The sequence below is a fragment of the Tursiops truncatus genome, chromosome 5, assembly GCF_011762595.2.
Source record: "Tursiops truncatus isolate mTurTru1 chromosome 5, mTurTru1.mat.Y, whole genome shotgun sequence".
NCBI classification, from domain to species: Eukaryota; Metazoa; Chordata; class Mammalia; order Artiodactyla; family Delphinidae; genus Tursiops; species Tursiops truncatus.
The window spans coordinates 124,749,438-124,772,291 of NC_047038.1; the positions used below are offsets into that span (position 1 = coordinate 124,749,438).

Sequence of the window (22,854 nt, forward strand, 5' to 3'; positions counted from 1 at the left end):
TCTATTCCATCACACCAAATTAATAGTGGCAGATGTAGATATGCAAATCACTGGGTATATTAAAAGCAAGCAGATTCCATCTTCTCATATGGGGAAAATGAGGCAAAACTTTCATATAAGTCCAGTTCTTAAAGAAAAATCAGTGAAAATCTGCCCTGCATCTGCCCAGAAACAAAATGGGCTTTTCCACTGGCATAGTAGTTGACTGAACTACTAGCCAATAATACATTACGTCAATACTGATGCAACAAACACTAAAAAGATGAAAAGGCCAAACCAGAGATCAAGCTATTTGATATATGTGAAACACAAATAGTAAGGAGCCACATAGTCTAATTGCTTTCTCACTGTAATAAAAGTTTCAGAGAACTTGTAGAGAAAGACTGGATAATGGCACACAATATAAATCAAAAGTGTGTAAAGCCAACAGATATTTCACAGGCAGCCTACCCCTCCTTCTTTTTTAATCTTTAACTTTTTGTCAAGAGAAGAATTTGAAAGTTAGGTTCCACTTCCTCTAATCCCAATGTTCCCTACAAGAAAATGTGTTTAATTCATATATCAACCTATGTACCTGCAGCTTCCCTTTACTTACGAGTTCCCTTCCTGATTTCTCCCATTTGTTATTAAAATCTCTAGCACTGGCAAGGTCACAGCCCCACTACAGAACCAGTGTCAGTTCATTTCTAGTGTCGTTTCCCTTCCAGTATTCTCCCTTTGCTAGCTTCACGTGCCTTAAAATATTCTGAAACCGAAGCAACTGTTAATACTATTGCCCTTTTCCAGGTCTGGTAATATTAGTGCCCAAACTCTTCCTTAAATACCAAGCAGGCAGGAAATATTGAGCAGCCTTTCTGCTTTCAAGCACGTAGAAAATGTTGGCACTTCTGTACCGTGCTGGATTGTCTTTTAGGGGAAAGTCCAAACAATGTCTTCGCTCTAGTACTTAGGCAGGAAGCCTGGCATTTCCCACACTCCTAGCCCAGCTTCTTCGGTGGGTGGGAAAAGGAAAAGAACTCATGATGAATTTCTCCGAGAAGGGTCTGAAATTAAAGCTGTATCTTGAGATCCTCTTCTTCCCCAGATTGAGCGACTGTGGAGGTAGAGTGTAAGAACTAAAGCCACAGGCACCGGGTGAAAGTAGCCGACGAGACAGTTTTCCAGCAGAGAGGTTCACGCCTAGCCCTGTTTGCCAAATAAGGTTCCCGAGCCGGCTGCTCCCTAGGCAGGCGGCTTCCAACGTCCCCGTGGTCAGGAAGGCAGACTTGGGAGAGGCTCTGGCGATCACAGCCGAGACCTACCCTGCCCAGCGCAGCCACGAATTTTCTTTCCAAGGACTGCCCTGTCCATACGTCCTTCCTTTTTCCACTTACTGTCAAACGAACGGGACCACAGTCTTTTAAAAACAGCCTCACCAAGTACGCGAGCACTAATAAATCTGGCGTTCATGACAGATTTGTTTTTTAAACAAGCTTTATTTCTGGACGCATGGAAGTTGTCCCCTAACAGGTTACACAATCCTCAATATTCGGGGGGAAATAAATGCTTCTCAGTAGCGTGAGAGCAAATAAAAAATCAGCACGCCGTTCCCGTTTAGACCCGCTTCCTCCCCACACCCCCGGGAGACTCGCGCAGGACGCGAGTGTCTCGGGACGCCTAGGTGCGTGCCCGGCGACGCCGCCGCTCTCGTCCCAATCCGCCCGAGCTCCAGTGCCCGTCCTCTGGCCTGGGGCCCGCTCCCGCGCCGCCCTTTCCCGGGCGCTCCTCTTCCCACGCCGCTCTCCCACCTCCGCTGATCGGCGTCCGGCAAACACCTGAGCAGCCACCCGGCGCGAGGCGCGCCCCCTCCTCTCCACTAGCTGGGCTTCCCTCCACGCGCTCTGCGTACGGCGACCCCTTCTTTCCCTCCTCCCTATCGGGGATCCGAGACGCGCATCGCCGGCGGGCGGCCACTCACCTCGGGTCCGGCGCGGCGATGCCTCCGCCTCAGACGAGCGCTGACAAGTGACTCGTGGTGTGTACGCCGTCCCCACGGCCCCCGGGAACTTCCGCCTCCTGGCTCCCCAACCCCCACAGGCCCCGCCCCCGAGCCAAGGCACGCCCCCTCCTCCCCGGCCACGCCCCCGGGCCGAGCAGGGCTGGGAGGCGCTGGGAGAAGGGTGCTGCGGCGAGCAGAAGCCCCTGCGGTAAAACAATTGCACTACAGACTTTCGGTGGCAGTAGTCTTAGGGGGTTTTGAGCAGTACCTGGCAAAAGTCCGCTCCCCCTGCCTTTTTTATAGTGGATGCATTTCTCTCTAAAGAAACTTTGAATTGGCCAGCAGTTGCTTTGGCTAAAATAGGAGAGGGCTTTGGATAAATTCCTGTCTATGCAAGTTCAGCAGCCACTGCCTGGTTTTTTGGGTGAGCTTTATGTGCCCTGAAAAGTGAAGACGCTTAAAGTTTACTTGTCAGGAAAGTGAAAATCAGTAACTTTAATATCTAGAAGTTAAATCTTCTTATCAAACCAGAAGACCGTGATAAACAGCAGCGACCAAAAGTGGTTCAACCATTATAGCCTCAGCTTATTTTTCTAAATCCAGATCAATAGTTCACTTCGCAGTTTCTGTAAAGTTGCTTGATTTAGCCCAAGGAATTTATTCATGAGCAAATTTGAATAATGTTCAGTGAACATACAGAAAGTAACTTGTAGGCTTCTTTTAAACAGTGAATTGGCTTATAAAATGTGAAAAGGACAATTCTTAACCAAGGGACATGTAAAGCAAGGTTCATGGGGTCCGTGAGTCTCCTAGAAGTGCAAACAAAATTCTAGAGAAGACCCAAAACTATGCTCTGTCCAAACCCGTAGCCACTAGTCACGTGTGGCTATTGAGCATTTGAAATGTGTCTACTGCGGCTGAAGCACTGAATTTTTTGTTTTATGTAAGTTTAATTTAAATTTAAAACCTGAAGTAGGATAACATGCTTCCATTAAACACAAACTTTATTGTTTGGGAAGGACTAGATTTCACTTTACCACTGAAAATGTAGTGCCCAAATTGAGCTATAGTTGAAGTAGATTTTGAAGACTTATAATGAAAAATATAATGTAAAATGTCGTTAATAATTTTATATTGATTACATGTTAAAATGACAAAATTTTTTATATTTGGTTAAACATAAAATTAATTTTGCCTGTTTTTTAATGTGGGTAAGGAGACATTATATTTTATTTTATGTGCAGTAACCATTGCTGTCTTTTTTTGAAATTTTGAATTTTATTTTATTGATTTTTTTTTATACAGCGGGCTCTTATTAGTTATCCATTTTATACATATTAGTGTATATATCTCAATCCCAATCTCCCAATTCATCACACGACCACCCCTCGACACCCACCACTTTCCCCCTTGGTGTCCGTACGTTTGTTCTCTGCATCTGTGTCTCAATTTCTGCCATGCAAACCGGTTCATCTGTACCATTTTTCTAGGTTCCACATAAATGCATTAATATATGATATTTGCTTTTCTCTTTCTGACTTACTTCACTCTGTATCACAGTCTCTAGATCCATCCATGTCTCAACAAATGACCCAATTTCGTTCCTTTTTATGGCTGACTAATATTCCATTGTATATATGTACCACACCTTCTTTATCCATTGGTCTGTCGATGGGCATTTAGGTTGCTTCCATGTCCTGGCTATTATAAATAGTGCTGCAATGAACATTGGGGTGCATGTGTCTTTTTAAATTATGGTTTTCTTTGGGTATATGCCCAGTAGTGGGATTGCTGGGTCATATGGTAATTCTATTTTTAGTTTTTTAAGGAACCTCCATACTGTTCTCCATAGTGGCTGTATCAATTTACATTCCCACCAACAATGCAAGAGGGTTCCCTTTTCTCCACACCCTCTCCAGCATTTGTTGTTTGTAGATTTTCTGATGATGCCCATTCTAACTGGTGTGAAGTGATACCTCATTGTAGTTTTGATTTGCATTTCTCCAATGATTAGTGATGTTGAGCAGCTTTTCATGTGCTTCTTGGCCATCTGTATGTCTTCTTTGGAGAAATATCTATTTAGGTCTTCTGCCCATTTTTGGATTGAGTTGTTTGTTTCTTTAATATTGAGCTGCATGAGCTGTTTATATATTTTGGAGATTAATCCTTTCTACACTGATTCGTTTGCAAATATTTTCTCCCATTCTGAGGGTTGTCTTTTCGACTTGTTTATTGTTTCCTTTGCTGTGCAAAAGCTTTGAAGTTTCATTAGGTCCCATTTGTTTATTTTTATTTCCATTACTCTAGGAGGTGGATCAAAAAAGATCTTGCTGTGTTATTCCTATGGTTTCCTCCAAGAGTTTTATGATGTCTGGTCTTATATTTAGGTCTCGAATCCATTTTGAGTTTATTTTTGTGTATGGTGTTAGGGAGTATTCTAATTTCATTCTTTTACATGTAGCTGTCCAATTTTCCCAGCACCACTTATTGAAGAGACTGTCTTTTCTCCATTGTATATCCCTGCCTCCTTTGTCATAGATTAGTTGACCATAGGGGTGTGGGATTATCTCTGGGCTTTCTATCTTGTTCCATTGATCTGTGTTTCTGTTTTTGTGCCAGTACCATATTGTCTTGATTAATATAGCTTTGTAGTATAGTCTGAAGTCAGGGAGTCTGATTCTTCCAGCTCCATTTTTTTCCCTCAAGACCACTGTGGCTATTCAGGGTCTTTTGTGTCTACACACAAATTTTAAGATTTTTTGTTTTAGTTCTGTAAAAAAAAATGCCATTGGTAATTTAATAGGGATTGCATTGAATCTGAAGATTGCTTTGGGTAGTATAGTCATTTTCACAATATTGATTCTTCCAATCCAAGAACATGGTACATCTCTCCATCTATTGGTATCATCTTTAATTTCTTTCATCAGTGTCTTATAGTTTTCTGCATACAGGTCTTTTGTCTCCCCAGGTAGGTTTATTCCTAGGTATTTTATTCTTTTTTATTGCAATGATACATGGGAGTGTTTCCTTAATTTCTCTTTCAGATTTTTCATCATTAGTGTATAGGAATGCAAGAGATTTCTATGGCATTAATTTTTTTTCCTGCAACATTACAAAGTTCATTGATTTGCTCTAGTAGTTTTCTGGTGGCATCTTTAGGATTCTCTATGTATAGTATCTTGTCACCTGCAAACAGTGACAGTTTTACTTCTTCTTTTCCAATTTGTATTCCTTTTATTTCTTTTCCTTCTCTGATTGCCATGGCTAGGACTTCAAAGACTATGTTGAATAATAGTGGTGAGAGTGGACATCAATGTCTTGTTCCTGACCTTAGAGGAAATGCTTTCAGTTTTTCACCATTGAGAATGATGTTTGCTGTGGGTTTGTCGTATATGGCCTTTATTATGTTGAGGTACGTTCCCTCTATGCCCACTTTCTGGAGAGTTTTTATCATAAATGGGTGTTGAATTTTCTCAACAGCTTTTTCTGCATCTACTGAGATGATCATATGGTTTTTCTTCTTCAATTTGTTAATATGGTGTATCACATTGATTGATTTGCATATAGTGAAGAATCCTTGCATCCCTGGGATAAATCCCACTTGATCATGGTATATGATCCTTTTAATGTGTTGTTGGATTCTGTTTGCTAGTATTTTGTTGAGGATTTTTGCATCTATTCTCATCAGTGATATTGGTCTGTAATTTTCTTTTTTTTGTAGTATTTTTGTCTGGTTTTGGTATCAGGGTGATGGTGGCCTCGTAGAATGAGTTTGGGAGTGTTCCTTCCTCTGCAATTTTCTGGAAGAGTTTGAGAAGGATGGGTGTTACCTCTTCTCTAAATGTTTGATAGAATTCACCTGTGAAGCCACCTGGTCCTGGACTTTTGTTGGAAGATTTTAAATCATAATTTCAATTTCATTACTTGTGATTGGTCTGTTCATGTTTTCTATTTCTTCCTTGTTCAGTCTTGGAAGGTTGTACCTTTCTAAGAATTTATCCATTTCTTCCAGGTTGTCCGTTTTATTGGCATAGAGTTGCTTGTAGCAGTCTCTTAGGATGCTTTGTATTCTGAGGTGTCTGTTGTAACTTCTCCTTTTTCATATCTAATTTTATTGATTTGAGTCCTCTCCTTCTTTTTCTTGAGGAGTCTGGTTAATGGTTTATCAATTTTGTTTATGTTCTCAAAGAACCAGCTTTTAGTTTAATTCATCTTTGCTATTGTTTTCTTTGTTTCTATTTCATTTATTTCCGACCTGATCTTTATGATTTCTTTCCTTCTGCTAACTTTGGGTTTTGTTTGTTCTTCTTTCTCTAGTTCTTTTAGATGTAAGGTTTGGTTGTTTATTTGAGGTGTTTCTTGTTTCTTGAGGTAGGCTTGTATGGCTATAAGCTTCCCTCTTAGAACTGCTTTTGCTACATCCCATAGGTTTTGGATCATCATGCCTTCATTGTCATTTTTCTCTAGGTATTTTTTGATTTCCTCTTAGATTTCTTCAGTGATCTCCTGGTTATTTAGTAATGTATTGTTTAGCCCCCACGTGTTTGTGGTTTTTATGGTTTTTTCCCTGTAATTGATTTCTAATCTCATAGCATTGTGGTCAGAAAAGATGCTTGATATGATTTCAATTTTCTTAGATTTACTGAGGCTTGGTCTGTGACCCAAGATGTGATCTATCCTGGAGAATGTTCGGTATGCACTTGAGAAGAAAGTGTAATCTTCTGTTTTTGGATGGAATGTCCTAAAAATATCAATTACGTCTATCTGGTTTATTGTGTCATTTAAAGCTTGTATTTCCTTATTAATTTTCTGTTTGGACGATCTATCCATTGTGTCAGTGAGGTGTTAAAGTCCCCCAGTGTTACTGTGCTGCTGTCGATTTCCTCTTTTATAGCTGTTAGCAGTTGCCTTATGTGTTGAGGTGCTCCTATATTGGGTGCATATATATTTATAATTGATATATTTCCTTCTTGGATTGATCCCTTGATCATTATGTAGTGTCCTTCCTTGTCTCTTGTAACATTCCTTATTTTAAATTCTATTTTATCTGATATGAGAATTGCTACTCTCGCTTTCTTTTGATTTCCATTTGCATGGAATACCTTTTTCCATCCCCTCACTCTCAGTTTGTATGTGTCCCTAGGTCTGAAGTAAGTCTCTTGTAGACAGCACATATATGGGTCTTGTTTTTTGTATCCATTCAGTGAGCTCGTGTCTTTTGGCTGGAGCACTTAATCCGTTCACGTTTAAGGTAATTATTGATATGTATGTTCCTATTACCATTTTCTTAATTCTTTTGGGTTTGTTTTTGTAGGTCCTTTTCTTCTCTTGTATTTCCCACTTAGAGAAGTTCCTTTAGCATTTGTTGCAGAGCTGGTTTGGTGGTGCTGAATTCTCTTAGCTTTTGCTTGTCTGTAAAGCTTTTGATTTCTCCATCGAATCTGAATGAGATCCTTGCCAGGTAGAGTAATCTTGGTTGTAGGTTCTTCCCTTTCATCACTTTAAATATGTCATGCCACTCCCTTCTGGCTTGTAGAGTTTCTGCTGAGAACTCAGCTGTTAACCTTATGGGAATTCTCTTGTATATTATTTGTCATTTTTCTCTTGCTGCTTTCAGTAATTTTTCTTTGTCTTTAATTTTTGCCAATTTGATTACGCTGTGTCTTGGCGTGTTTCTCCTTGGGTTTATCCTGTGTGGGACCCTCTGCGCTTCCTGGACTTGGGTGGCTATTTCCTTTCCCATGTTTGGGAAGTTTTCAACTACAATCTCTTCAAATATTTTCTCTGGTCCTTTCTCTCTCTCTTCTTCTTCTGGGACCCAGTAATTCGAATGTTGGTGTGTTTAATGTTGTCCCAGAGGTCTCTTAGGCTGTTTTCATTTATTTTCATTCTTTTTTCTTTACTCTATTCTGCAGCAGTGAATTTCACCCTTCTGTCTTCCAGGTCACTTATCCATTCTTCTGCCTCAGTTATTCTGCTATTGATTCCTTCTAGTGTAGTTTTCATTTCAGTTATTGTATTGTTCATCTCTGTTTGTGTGTTCTTTAATTCTTCTAGGTCTTGTTAAACATTTCTTGTATCTTCTCGATCTTTGCCTCCATTCTTTTTCCGAGGCCCTGGATCATCTTCACTATCATTATTCTGAATTCTTTTTCTGGAAGGTTGCCTATCTCCACTTCATTTAGTTGTTTTTCTGGGGTTTTATTATGTTCCTTCATCTAGTACATAACCCTCTCCCTTTTCATCTTGTCTGTCTTTCTGTGAATGTGGTTTTTGTTCCACAGGCTGAAGGATTGTAGTTTTGTTGCTTCTGCTGTCTGCCCTCTGGTGGATGAGGCTATCTAAGAGGCTTGTGCAAGTTTCCTGACGAGAGGGACAGGCGGTGGGTAGAGCTGGGTGTTGCTCTGGTGGGCAGAGCTCAGTAAAACTTTAATCAGCTTGTCTGCTGATGGGTGGGGCTGGGTTTCCTCCCTGTTGGTTGTTTGGCCTGAGGCGACCCAACACTGGAGCCTACCTGGGCTCTTTGATGGGGCTAATGGTGCACTCCGGGAGGGCTCATGTCAAGGAGTACTTCCCAGAACTTATGCTGCCAGTGTCCTTGTCCCCATGGTGAGCCACAGCCACCCTCCATATCTTCAGGAGACCCTCCAACACTAGCAGGTAGATCTGGTTCAGTCTCCTATGGGGTCACTGCTCCTTCCTCCGGGTCCCGATGTGCACACTACTTTGTGTGTGCCCTCTGAGAGTGGAGTCTCTGTTTCCCCCAGTACTGTTGAAGTCCTGCAATCAAATCCCGCTAGCCTTCAAAGTCTGATTCTCTAGGGATTCCTTCTCCCATTGCTGGACTCCCAGGTTGGGAAGCCTGACGTGGGACTCAGAACCTTCACTCCAGTGGGTGGACTTCTGTGGTATAAGTGTTCTCCAGTCTGTGAGTCACCCACCCAACAGTTATGGGATTTGATTTTATTGTGATTGTGCCCCTCCTACCGACTCACTGTGGCTTCTCCTTTGTCTTTTCATGTGGGGTATCTTTTTTGGTGAGTTCCAGTGTCTTCCAGTTGATGATTGTTCAGCAGTTAGTTGTGATTCCGGTGCTTTTGCAAGAGGGAGTGAGAGCACGTCCTTCTACTCTGCCATCTTGAACCAAACCTGAGACATTTTAAATGATCTATGTTGACTGGCATTATTATATTTTCACAGGATGGCTATAGTTAGTCCACAGTTTTCTTCACATTCTCTAAAAGATTATGTTGGAGGGAAGGGTTTCCGAGTATGAGCTGGTTTATAGAGTGCTTTAATATATGTCATCATGTTTGATATCTCACAAAAATAAATAAATAATTAATTAAATAATAATACCTGCCATTTATAATACCGGCCATGTGCTAGACAGTGTAGTAATCCTTACAATAACTTTATAAGACAAGTGTCATCCCATTTACGGTCAAGAAAATTGAAGTTGCAAAAGATTGCATCTTGTAACAGTTCCACAGGGCAATGACCGGAATTACCCTGTACCCATCTCTGCTTCTCCTCATCTATTTGATGCTAACACAGTTAGAGCCTGAATGAATCCAGGTTGACAAGACATCAAGAACTGCAGGCAGTGTATAGAGGTATCACTAGAGGGTAAGCATCTTTAGGTAATGAAGAGTTGAGAGTGTTATTTACCTATGCAAATTAGTGTTAGCCTAAAGACCATAGCCTGCCTCTGAATTCTCCTCTTCCTCCGACCACAGTTTAAAGCGGGGGGGTGTAAGGGAAATGAACCAAATTCAAGAATGATGCATAGGTTTAAGTGCCCTCCAAAGAACCAGCTGTATCGAAATGGCACAGACAGCTCGTTAAAACTGCAATTTCCTGGGCTCCAGACCCAGGGTCCTTGCAGATGGGCCCCAAGAGTCTGCCTTTTTAACAAACAACCCCTCCAGGTAGTCATTCAACTATAATGCTTAAAAACCACTTCCCTAGAAATATCCCTATATCCCCAATTTACCGTGTCCTGTGCTTCAGTGAAAACCATGCATCCCAGATAGCAGCAACTTATCTCAGTTTCCTCATCTTAAAAGAAATAACTGTAAATTACCTTTTGAGGTTATCATGAGGAGTAGAGATAATATATATATAAAGTACGCTTGGCACTAAGTAGGCGTTAAATAAATGGTAGCCTCAAATGTAAAATAGATAGCTAGTGGGAAGCAGCCGCATAGCACAGGGAGATCAGCTCGGTGCTTTGTGTCTACCTAGAGGGGTGGGATAAGGAGGGTGGGAGGGAGACACAAGAGGGAGGAGGTATGGGGTTATATGTATATGTGTAACTGATTCACTTTGTTATACAGCAGAAACTAATGCACCATTGTAAAGCAATTATACTCCAATAAAGATGTTAAAAAAAAAAAAGGTAGCCGTATGAAACTTTCCTAACCGATTAGATTTATTTATGTATCACAAAAGACAAATAGAGAACTTTAGCATTTATTATGCAGGTACTATTTCTTGACTTATGTATATTATTTTATTCTTACAACCATATAAAGTAGGTATTTTTTTCCAAGGAAGAATCAGAAAGTTGGAGATTAAGAAATTTAAGCAAGGGCACACAACTAAATAGCGATAGAAGTAGAGCCGAGGGCCTGACTCCCAAAACCATGCCCTTTTCATCTCAACACACTGCATCTCAGTAAATTCAGTAAGCCATCCAGCTTAAAGACGAGAGAAAGAAGGTGGAAAGCTATAGCAACTAACATTGTTGAGGGCCATGGAGGTGCAATCTGTAGCAAATTATAGAAATTAAATAAATGCTGAGTTACTTCTAAACAAGAGAAGACAAAACTCCTAAACCACTCTTGGTAGGGCATCTGCCTTAACTTGCTTTAGAATGAATTGACACTGAGCCATTCTGACTCCCCTACTCTTTCTCCCTCGTGACTAATGTTTATGAAGTGGTTGACCATGGTTTGAAGGTCAGTCTGTGACTACAGACTTGCAGGAAGATAACTGAACCATTGGGAAATCAGACCAATGTCCTTAACCTCATTAACACTATGGCCTAAGCAATGAGGCACTCACCACAAAGAAAACCATATTAGCATCACTTTATCAAAACCAGTGCACAAAAAGCTAAATTAGAAAAGTAGATCAAAAGATTAACTAATTTAGCAGGAAGAGTTTTTAAGAATATTCCACCTAAACAGTATTTGTCTCCATGTATAACTGTTTGCTCCAACATTTTATGATCCAATGTATGACTCAGGATCCTCTTGCAGTACTTCAAAAATAACAGAAACTTTAAATTATATGATGGCATGGCTGTGAGGAGCTGTTACAGGTGCACCCAACAAACTATAAAGTGCCAATCTTTAAAAAGCTCCTACATTACTCTAAGTCAATTTATCTTTTAAGTCCTAATCCTGAAAGATAAATAAACCACTCATAGGTGTGAGTATTTAATGTTTAATATCTGGAATGGAGAGGGAGTATTAACTATTTTAATACCTAAAGAAACATTTGGTAATCTAGGGAGAAAGGCATACTGTCATTCTAAAGCTTACTACTGACTCGTGGGAGAAGGGCCAGAGCTAAAACAGGCCCAGAGAGTGGAAAGAAATAAATGGATGAGAAAGAGTCTAAGAACAGATCCATGAAGCTTTGGTAACTGAGTAAATGTGCTTGAGGAAGAAGTTAAAAAGAAGTTTAAACTTGTTAAAACTAGCTTTCAAGTTTCAAGTCTGGGTTTTGGGGGTGGTATTAATAACTGACTGATACTGAAGAAAGAGTGGCAAGTATTAAAATGAATATGCATTTCACTGGCAATTTCCAGTAAGCAAAACAATCCAATTGGTAAGTGAGGGGTATCAATAAGAAGGGTAGATAGTAAAGACCCTGAAAAAAGTCCTTAGGAGCTTCAAGTTTGAGATTGCAGAAGGGGAGGAATGTTCCTCATGATAAGATCCAGGTTTAGCCAGTCTGATGTTTTGCTCAGATAAAATCATTTCTTTCAGGAGTCTGGGGGAGTTTGAAAGGATAGACCAATATATGATTTTGGAGGTGAGATAGAAACAAAACATGTAGGTCAATCATTGAAAAAGCTGAAGAAAAATGTTATTTGAAGAAAGTCAAGAAAGTAAGAAATGGGCCTGGAGCATAACCTCTCTATTAGTTGGTACTACCAAGAAATCAATCTCCCTGGCCTGGGAGGCAAGGCAGGCTGGGAAGAAACCTTATTCATTTTCCTATTTCCAATTTACCTTCACGTAAAAAGTTAAGAAGTGTGTTAAGAAACCAAAAAGAGATAAATTTGAAAATTGTCAGCTTTCCATATATAACATCTTGCACATTTGTACTAAATGAGTTAAGGAAAATGTGAAGAAAGAAGGTTTAGAATGCACACTGTGAGAGTGCTCACTTAGAAAGATTTTACTTATCAAAGGTATTAGGTCATTTTGGAGAATACACTATGCCTACACCTCTATACAGTGTCCCTTTGTTAAGTCATTTTCAATTAAATACCTTTGAGGGTACCCTCTGTTTCCTCTCAGGATCCTGACTGATAACGTTGCTGGTGATTCTTTTGATCATCACCACCCTGGATAAATCATTAAAATGCTATGCATGCTTACTTACTGAGCATTTACCATGTTCATATAAGTGATTTTAAAAGCAAACTCATTTGGGGGAAAATATTAGATTTTGCTTTTTGGGTTTTTTTAATGGATGACTTTATATTAAGCAGTTTCAGTTTTTTAGAAGTATTCCCATTATTAAAATGTTGTGTGATGACTCACTGTCACTTAAAATCTGGAAATAAATATTTTCTTTCTATATCGTTAATTTTCTAACTAAAAGAGCTAGTAAAAATTGCAATTATTTATCACAAATAAAATACTTCTTAAATCAAGATCTTGTCTATGTATATATAATAAAGTATATACAGTGGTCATCTTTGGGAGATGGGATTATGAGGCTGTTACTTTTTTCCTTTATAATTTTCTAAATTTCAGATTTTTATAGAATATTTACTATATCTATAATGAGAATAAAAGAACACGTACTTGTTTTTTTAAAACTACATGAATTGACTAAATTCATCATAATAATATAAACTTATATTAGCCCCCAATTAATTTTAATTTAATTGGTGTTTAAATCTAAATTTCTTTAAGTATGGTTTTGTCCCAAACCACTGATGTAATCTTTACTGATCCATTAGGTAGTTTCTCACATTGTCTGGGTTTAGAATTTCTCATGCTTTTCCATGTGTCTCTCCCATCAATGGTGGAGCTATGAGGACATAATTATTAACAAGACTAGTGTACAAATAAGGTCATTTAAGCAAGTGGTATTTTGGATTGGAAAGATCCTTGAGGAAATCTAATCATAGCAATCTTTATTTACAGTAAAATCTCTCCACCCAAAAAATAGTACCTCTACTAAGTATTTTTAAAATCCATTTACATACTCTGGGAAAAGCAAAGAAACTAATATTTTCGTTGGAAGGTGTCCACATGTGTGGTCATAGTGGAATGCATTAAAGCATGTCATTCCTGGCCAAAATGTAAGGGCTGCTGTACAAAGAATGATGAATCAATTCATCAAAAATCTGATTAAAGCATGGAATTTTTTTTTTTTTTTTGCGGTACTCGGGCCTCTCACTGCTGTGGCCTCTCCCGTTGCGGAGCACAGGCTCCGGACGCGCAGGCCCAGCGGCCATGGCTCACGGGCCCAGCCGCTCCGCGGCATGAGGGATCCTCCCGGACCGGGGCACGAACCCGCGTCCCCTGCATCGGCAGGCGGACTCTCAACCACTGCGCCACCAGGGAAACCCACATAGAATTATTTTTAAAATAAGGAATGATATGAAGGAATAAATATGGATCAATAACATAAACCAAAACTATACTTAATTCCACTGAAAATGGATTATACATCACATCAAATTCTGCCAGTATGTATGTAATATGCACATATTTATTGGCCTTTAACTTCATAAAACTAATTCTAGGAAATTACTCAAAGCCATCTTCTGCCAGCTGTGAAAAGGTTAACAAATGAAGAAAGTAAACAAGACATTTGTTTTAAATCTATGAGATATGAAACTGGAATCTTTAAGTATCTTCATAATCTGATTATCTCATACGGCAATATATCTTTAAACTATTCTTTAGCCAAAGTTTGATGCCTGCTTCGTCTCAGAATTAAAAGCTTTAACAAAATAACTGCAGTTTTTGATATATAAATAACAATATTCATCCATTTTTGACCTAAATATTATTACTTTAGACATTAAGTCTTATATTTTAAAACTTATAGGAAAAGTCTAGATATAAATGCTATCAGTGGTTGCCTCTGGGTAGTGAAACTTGGTGTATATTTTACTTCTATTTGCTTTTTGTGCTTTTCAAATTTCCTCTGAAAACATTTTACTTTTCTAATAAACTGAAAATTAAGAGTAACATTTTTTGTATATATTAATACACATAACATTGTTATATACATTGGCATATACACATAACAAATATATTTGGAACAAATTAAAATTATGAACAATAACTCTTACTTATTAAATTCTAGTAGCTAGATACTCTTTTGAATCCTTTATATGTATTTCATCCTGATAGCAACCACAGGAGTGAGGTACAATTATTTTCAGATAAGGAAATGAAAGTACAGAGTTAATATAACTTACAGTCATATGGATGGCTCGTATAGGCAGAGCTAGATTTTGAGACCAAAATATTTGACTATAGAGCACATGTAAAACAAGTGGGTGCTTTTACAGAGTATATTATGAAAGTTTGTATCTCTGAAAATTTCTTTTCAAGCAAGTCTGATTCAGCCCAGTGTGGGTCTAATTCACTTTGTAAACTTGATGATTTTTATGTCTTCGCATAACTATTAGGTGAATAAGTTACAATAAGATAAAAAGATTGATCACAATAAAAGTCATTTCAGCATTGAGAGAAAACTCTAAACTTGATCATAAGGAAAATTTTCTTCAAATATTTTAATCTGAAACCATTATTTCTATGAAGATTTATAGCTTTCCCTACAGAAAAAGGTCTCGTAATAATAACATGTCTTTCAATATGTGAAAAAGAGTTTAAAAACTGTCAAATTAAAATCTCCACAGAACCTAAATGAATTTCTTCTAGGTGAGACAGGCTGGGACCCAGGACCCTTTGCTGCAGTGCTTGCACCTGGACACACCTCTCCTCGAGCTACAAAATACAAGGAAACTATATGGGACTAAAAATAACTGCATGCATGCACAGATAGGACAAATTCTGGACAAAAGACACAAAGAGGCCAAAAAACCCAACTGCCACTTTGGAAGAGCCTGGAGCAAAGCAGGGTACTGTGCATGCCCCCTGCACACAACACGACCTAAGGGGTGGGCAGAACACCTAAGCCACTCCTCCCCGGGGAGAGCAAGCAAGGGAACCTGTTGTTTGTTCTCACTCCCAGCTGCTGCAGCAGGGGCCCCAGTAAAGCCTTGCCTGAATTTCTTATCTGGCCTCTGATCAATTTCTATTGATTGAGGAGGCCAAGAACCCTGGTCAGTAACATACTTTGTGACGCCCAACATGGGGCACTTGTCCCATTCTAGGGAGAGGATCCGGGCACCTCCGGGACCACCGAACGCAGCTTCCCTGTGGGTGACAAGCAGTGGCCTGAACCTCTTGTTCCAGCATCACCCCTTTTCATTAAGTCCACCTTCCTGGCCCCTGCGGGACCTCAGTACCCTCATTCAGGCAACACTTCCCCTCTCCCCTTTGTCCTTTTCCCCTCACCATTTTCCCTTTCCCCTTTGTCCCTTTCCCTCTCCTGAAATCTCTCTCCTTCTCTGTCCTTTCCTCTCTCTGTCCTCTCTTACTTCTGTCCTGTCCTTCCGAGAGAGTGGACATCGGGCAGCTACAGCATCATTCCTCTCAGCTTGTGAGATCTGCTTCCTCTGGCCGGCAGCGGCTCACCTTGACAGGTGACAAGCAGAGGCGGGAGAGGCTCGCCTCACACGTGCAGACCTTGGGCCAGTGGGCTCTTCCTGAGAGATTCATGAGGGCGATAGAGGTTCAAACCTCATGTCACGTAGTAGCTGGAAGGCCGATCATCCCAATATTCTCACCTTTATTTTCCTGCCACCAAGAGAAGTCCCGTTGGGAACAGGCTGAAACAGCAGATTTCTGTATACTGGTGTACCCGTGGGTGAGGGTCCCACCTGTTGCTTGGGGGCCCACAGACAACGTACCACTGGCTGGTTTCTGGGCTTGATCACACCGGTGGGCAGTGGACAGGGTGCTTTATCCTTCACTGGCCCTTTCTGGAAGCACGCAGAATAGACACCCGTAGGGGAGGGGTTGAAAAGGCAATCTCTCTCTTTCTGTCTCTTTCACTTTTTCAGTCTTTTCTGTCCCGCCTCCCCTTACCTCTCCCTTGGTCCTCGCACTTGCACTCCCATTCCCTTTATCCTGAAAACTTCTTGCGTGTGTCTTTAAGTTTTGTGATTGGCGTCTTTGTTTGTGTTGTAGTTCTGTCTGTCCCACTGCTCATGCAAGCCTCTGCTGACATTGTGGTCACGGTGGAGCGCTTCAGCCTTGAAATACAAGCACAGCCCGCATTGCCTGAGACTCCAGCCTTGGGTTACTTAGTGGGATTTTAAAGAACAAAAAGAAAAGACAGGAGCTTGCATTCTTCATGCCTCTGCTCTTGCAATATAACTATTCTGCCTGGGCTCTCAGGAACTACCTGATTCATCTGCAGTCCCCAGATTGAGGAAAAAACAAAAAAAGAGGACCATTTTAAATTCAAGCGAGGGTGAGTGGGGGGAGGGCTTCCCTGGTGGCTCAGTGGTTAAGAATCCGCCTGCCAATGCAAGGGACACGGGTTTGAGCCCTGTTCTGGGAAGATCCCACATGCCACGGAGCAACTAAGCCCGTGCACCACAACTACTGAGCCTGCACTCTAGAGCCCGTGTGCCACAACTACTGAGCCCACGTGCCACAACTACTGAGTCTGAGCTCTAGAGCCTGCAAGCCGTAACTACTGAGCCTGTGTGCCACAGCTACTGAAGCCCGTGCGCCTAGAGCCTGTGCTCCACAAGAGAAGCCACCGCAATGAGAAGCCCGTGCATCGCAACAAAGAGTAGACCCTGCTCATCACAACTAGAGAAAGCCCGCGCACAGTAACGAAGACCCAACGCAGCCAAAAATAAATAAATTAATTAAAAAAAGATTTTTAAATAAATAAATAAATTCAAGCGGGAAAACTATGAGATCTCTGGTTGTATAGAAATTAACTTGTCTAGCTTAAACTTGTGGATTTAATTAATACAGACCTGTCTTTAGGGTCATCAACATAAAGTACAATACTTTCATTGTACCTAGGGTTCCTGGAAGTCAATAAGTGCATATTGTTTCTGTTATAAAATCTGCCAACAGGGAAAAAAATCTGATATGATTACATTTTTAAGTAAATGTAACTGGGATAAGAACATTTTGGTAAACTCTATAGGAATAATTATGTTTTGGAAACATTCATCTAAACCAGTCTCTCCAAATTTTGGTAATTTGAAGCTAAATTAAGTCAAATGATAGGAATTAATTGAATATCCAGGCCATGTCAAATAAGATAAAATGTTGGAACATTAATTGCTAAACAGGTCAAAATTTACCTACTTTTGTCTTCTTGTGAGAGAGAAACTAAAACCGTTTGATGCTGCCTTGAGATGTTCTCTACCAGTTTACGGAACGCTAATGTAAAAGACAGTTCATGGTTGCTTAAGGAAAGTAGGACGTGTGTTTTCAAAAAGGAAGGTATGAGGAACGGAAATACATTTTGTTAAGAGAAAAAGGGTGATTTTGTCCTAGAGCTGGCTGTTTCTGAGTGGGAAAAGAATAAGGGACAAAGTATGGCTACAGAAAGTTGCAGAAGGTGTGTGGAGGAGGAACATTGAGAAAAGAATTTTGTATGTGGTCAGGATTTTCTAGGGTTGGATTAAATTTAATTAGGTAAATGGATTTTATTACAAGTAGGCTGATGCAAGACTGGATTCGGTTTCTCTCTCGCAGAAGAGAACAAAGTTGTCCTGGAATGCTGCTTTTGATAACAGATTGTGTGAGTTTCCGTGCCTTTTAGTGATCTCTTAACCTGGCAGGACATCACGGTTATTCTGGCCCACTGTTGCACCCCGGATGACAAGGAGCGCGTACTGAGAAAGGCCAGGGAACACCCAGATGACCTACTGGCTGCCAATCCACACGAGCAAATGTATCAGGTGGGTGGGGACGCTATCCCAGAACGTGACCCACGCTGGGACTGTGAAGATATGTAGGCCAGGCTAGGATGAGACATTCTATTACTTGTCTATCAGAAGGAATGAAAGGTGTATAGTGGAGCCTGTAAATGATGATAAGGTCTGAGAGGTTACGTAGGGAAAAGATGAAAACCCAGCAGTCTTCCTGAGCCGGGTGACAGAGGCATTCAGGAAGGACACCAATACAGACCCTGAGCCCACAGAAGGGAGGGCACAATTGGCCATGCATTTTATCACCCAGGCCACTCCTGATATCAGGAGAAAATCACAAAAGCTTGAGGTTGGGCCCCAGACTCCGTTGTCAACGTTGGTAGAGGAGGCCTTCAAGGTCGATAACGACCTGGACTTAACAGAGGCCAATAAGGACAAGAGGCTAATAAAGAAAACAGTTTTTGGCTACTCGGATGCACCCACCATCTTGAGGGCACCCTGGAGGGCCAAGAAGCCTGGACAGACCACCAAGAAGCCGCCTGAGCCCCAACCAGCCCGAACCTTTTGTCGGAAGGAGGGCCGCTGGAAGGGGGGATGTCCTGAGCGCCCTCCTGTGGGATGCCCGAGGCGCAGCCCCAACCGGCCCCAGTTCCTTGACAATCTCTCTGATGAGAGATTCCCCTACACTGACTGATGGGGCCCGATCGCCTGTTGGGCTCCAGATTCCACCCGATCCATCCTCATTACTCCAGTGGAGCCTTGGGGCACCCTCAATGTGGCAGGTAAGAGAACTGAATTTCTGATAGACACTGGAGCCGCCTGCTCTGTTCTGACTTGGCCAGCTGGCCCCCTCTCCAACCGTGACTGTACTGTGACAGGAGTTGATGGACAGCCAAAGGTAAGGAGATTTACGTCTTCCCTTGCCTGCAGAATCAGGTCCATTATTATTACTCCTTTTTGTATATGCCAGAACGCCCTGTTCCTCTCCTTAGGAGAGATTTGCTAAATAAGTTATGAGCTAGTATCTTCTTAGGACTGGGTGAAGTCCAAGGATGTAAACAATTGAAACAGAGAATGCATCTCTTAGTAGCCCCAGATGACCCACCTGTTGGGCATCAGAATATTCCCCAAGACATCCCTCAAGAAATTAGAGAACAAGTAGATCCTGCAGTTTGGGATACCTCAGTGCCAGGAAGGGCAAAACGTGTTCCCCCAATAAAAACAAGGTTAAGGCCTGGGGAAAATACCCCTGGAAGAGACAATACCCTTTAAAGCCTGAGGCCCTAAGGGGAATCCAACCGCTGCTCAGCAAATTCCTAAAACACTGACTCATTAGGCCCTGCCAATCCCCTTGCACCACCCCGATCCTCTACATTCAGAAGCCTGATGGGGAGTATTGGTTTGTGCAAGCCTTATGAGCAGTGAATGAGACAGTCATCCTTATTCACCCACTGGTGCGAAACCCACACACGTCCTCGCCCAAGTGCCAGGGAGCACCCAGCAGTTGTCTGTTTTGGCCCTCAGAGATGCATTTTTCTGTATTCCCCTATATCCAGGCTCTCAATACATTTTTGCCTTTGAATGGAGGGACCCTGACACCCTGGAGGCTACCCAATATGCATGGACAGTGCTTCCGCAGGGTTTTCAGGACAGCCCCCATCTTTTTGGAAGTGCATTAGCAAGAGAACTGAGGGAACTCAGCCTTGAGAAGGGAACTCTGCTACAGTATGTTGATGATTTATTGATAATTAGAGAGACCACACAAGATTCAGATCAAAATACTTTAGGGTCCTAAATTTTCTGGCTAAAAGGGGATATAAAGCCTCTACTTCCAAGGCTCAGATCTCACAACAATGGGTTCAACATTTAGGACTTGTTTTGACCCCAGGGGCACGGGCCCTGGCCATAGACAGGAAAACAGCAATTAGTGCATTACTATCTCCAACCACAAAGAGACAGCTCCGGGGCTTTCTTGGGATGGCTGGGTTTTGTCCTATCTGAATTCCAAATTATGGCCTTAGGGCAAACCCCTATATGAGGCTCTAAAGGGAGGAGAAAGGGAACCCCTTCAATGGAATAAGGACCGCCAGCAGGGCTTTGAGACTCTAAAGCTTGAGTTGAGTAGCAGCACCAGTGCTGGGGCTTCCAAACTGGGACAAGCCCTTTACACTCTACGTTCACGAGAGGCCAGGGATAGAACAAGGGGTCCTGACCCAAAAGCTGGGACCGAATCAGAGATCAGTGGCTTACTTTTCAAAACAACTGGACTCAGTGGCCCTGGGATGGCCAAGCTGCCTGTGGTGAGTAGCAGCCCCAGCCCTGTTGGTTAATGAGTCTTCTAAGCTCATTCTGGGACACTTAGATGTGTTAACCCCTCATCAGGTACAATCTGTGCTGGAGGTCAAAGGACATCATTGGTTGACTGGGGGAAGGTTAACAAGATATCAGGCCCTCCTAATGGACAGTCCCGACATTACGTTAAAGGTATGTCAAACCCTGAACCCAGCGACTCTGCTTCTGGCGTTCGAGAGTGGAGACTTACTGCATCAGTGTATAGAGACCATAGAACAAACTTACTCCAGCAGGACTGATCTAGATGAGCCTCTGGACAGCCCTGAGGTCAAATGATTTACTGATGGGAACCCAAAAGGCGGGGTATGCCAACAGTTAGTCTAGATGAAGTCATAGAAGCCAAGGACCTGCCACCCCAGACATCAGCCCAGGAGGCTGAACTAGTTGCATTAATGAGAGCTTTGTAATTAGCAAAGGATGAGAAATTCAATACTTTTACTGACTCTCAATATGGGTTCCACGTGCTACATGCTCATGCTGCCATTTGGAAAGAAAGAGGAATGTTAACCGCTAGAAATTCCCCCATAAAACATGAAGATTTGATTCTGGCTCTTTTAGAAGCAGTGCAGCTTCTGACCCAGGTGGCAGCGATCCACTGTAGAGGCCATCAGAGGGATAGATCCTTCGTGAGCCAAGGGAACAGCAAAGCTGATCAAATTGCAAAACAGGCAGTTCGACTGCAGGAACCTGAACAAGTTACGGCTCTAGTGATTTGTCCCCCTGAACTCCCTAGCCTTTCCCAGTATTCCCCACAGGAACAAGAAAATGCTGAGAAATGGGGCTATGAGAAGGGAAGCACAGGCTGGTATAAAAAGGAGGATAAAGTTCTAATCCCTGAAGCCCAACAATGGAAACTCACTGAGAGTTACATGATGCCACCCACTATGGGAGGGATGCACTGCGGGACTTGATGCAAAAGGCTTTTTCAGGGAAGGGGATTAAAAGAACAGTAAAACAAGTAATGCTAGCCAGTGATTTATGTGCCCTTAATAACCCACAGACCCATCCAATCCCTCCTTCATTTCTCAGGCCAGTTCAACACCGAGGGACATATCAGGGGAAGACTGGCAGTTAGATTTCACCCAAATGCCCCCGCAATCAGGTTATAAATATCTTCTGGTGTTTGTTGATTCTTTCACAGGATAGGTTGAAGCCTGCCCGACCCGATCTGAAAAGGCTATGGAAGTCTGTAAGTCCCTCTTAAAAGAAATAATTCCTTGGATTGGACTTGCAAAGTCCCTGCGGAGCAATAACGGGCCCTCTTTTATAGCCAAAATCACACAGGGGTTCACAGTGGCCCTAGGGATAGACTACAAGCTACACACCTCTTGGCACGCCGAGTTTTCGGGGAAGGTAGAGAAAATGAACCATACTTTAAAGAAAACCTTAGCAAAGCTCTGACAAGAAACTCATGCACCCTGGACCAACGTGCTTCCTATCACACCCTTCAGGGTCCATGGAGCCCCCAGAAGTGGTCTGAGGCTTAGCCCATCTGAAGTGACCTAAGGGAGGCCTTTTCTTACTACTGACATTCTACTGGATGAGGAAGTGAACCGGGTCCTGAGATATATTCTTAATCTAGGACAAGTTCAGAAGGCCATCCAGAACTGTGCCCACAAGGCACTGCCAGCTCCCACTAAAAATACAGAGGAAGGAGCAATTCCCTCACAAATAAACCCCGGGGACCAAGTTCTTCTTAAAACCTGGAAAGAGCCCCCCCCCAACCCAAGACCAACTATTGCCAAAATGGAAGGGCCCCTATAAAGTTATTTTAACCACCCCTACTGCCGTCAAAGTGCAAGGGGTATCTAGTTGGGTACATTTGTCCAGACTAAAGCTTTTACCTCCAGAAACCCCGCAGGTCACAACAGAAGAACAATACACCTCTGAGCCAGTGGAAGATCTGAGATACGTATTCAAAAGACAGGCACCATCAACAGATAAGTAAAATGATGTAGTGGGTTGGTCCCTATCTGAAGCCCTAACGGGACTTGGGACTTCTCTTATTTTCTTGGCTGATGTGGTTCTTGACCATTGTCTGGCCCTTGAGTACCTTCCGGCAGAACAAGGTAGCGTTTGTGCGATAATTGATACTTCCTGCTGCACTTGGATCAATGGGACAGGACAGGTAAAAGTTAATATGAAGGAAATATATGCCTAGGCAGAGTGGCTTCACAATGTTGGTGGGGCGATATCGCCTCCCCTGTCTGGTCAACAGTTAAGGAAGCCCAAAGTTAACCTGGTTCCTTCCTTTTCTGGCCCTTTGATGGCTATTGTTGTTCTC

At 42.0% G+C, this 22,854-nt stretch overlaps 1 protein-coding gene across 5 annotated transcripts in view; it reads right to left on the reverse strand.

Annotated features, from left to right (window-relative positions):
- PDLIM5 (PDZ and LIM domain 5) overlaps positions 1-2,067 on the reverse strand; it is a 213,938-nt gene extending 211,871 nt beyond the window's left edge. For all 5 annotated transcript variants that reach the window (XM_073805583.1, XM_019926429.3, XM_033857386.2 and 2 more), the window contains exon 1: positions 1,958-2,067. The gene's annotated coding sequence lies outside the window, so the exon portion shown is untranslated. The remainder of the gene's footprint in view (positions 1-1,957) is intronic.
- Between the last annotated feature and the right edge of the window lie 20,787 nt (positions 2,068-22,854).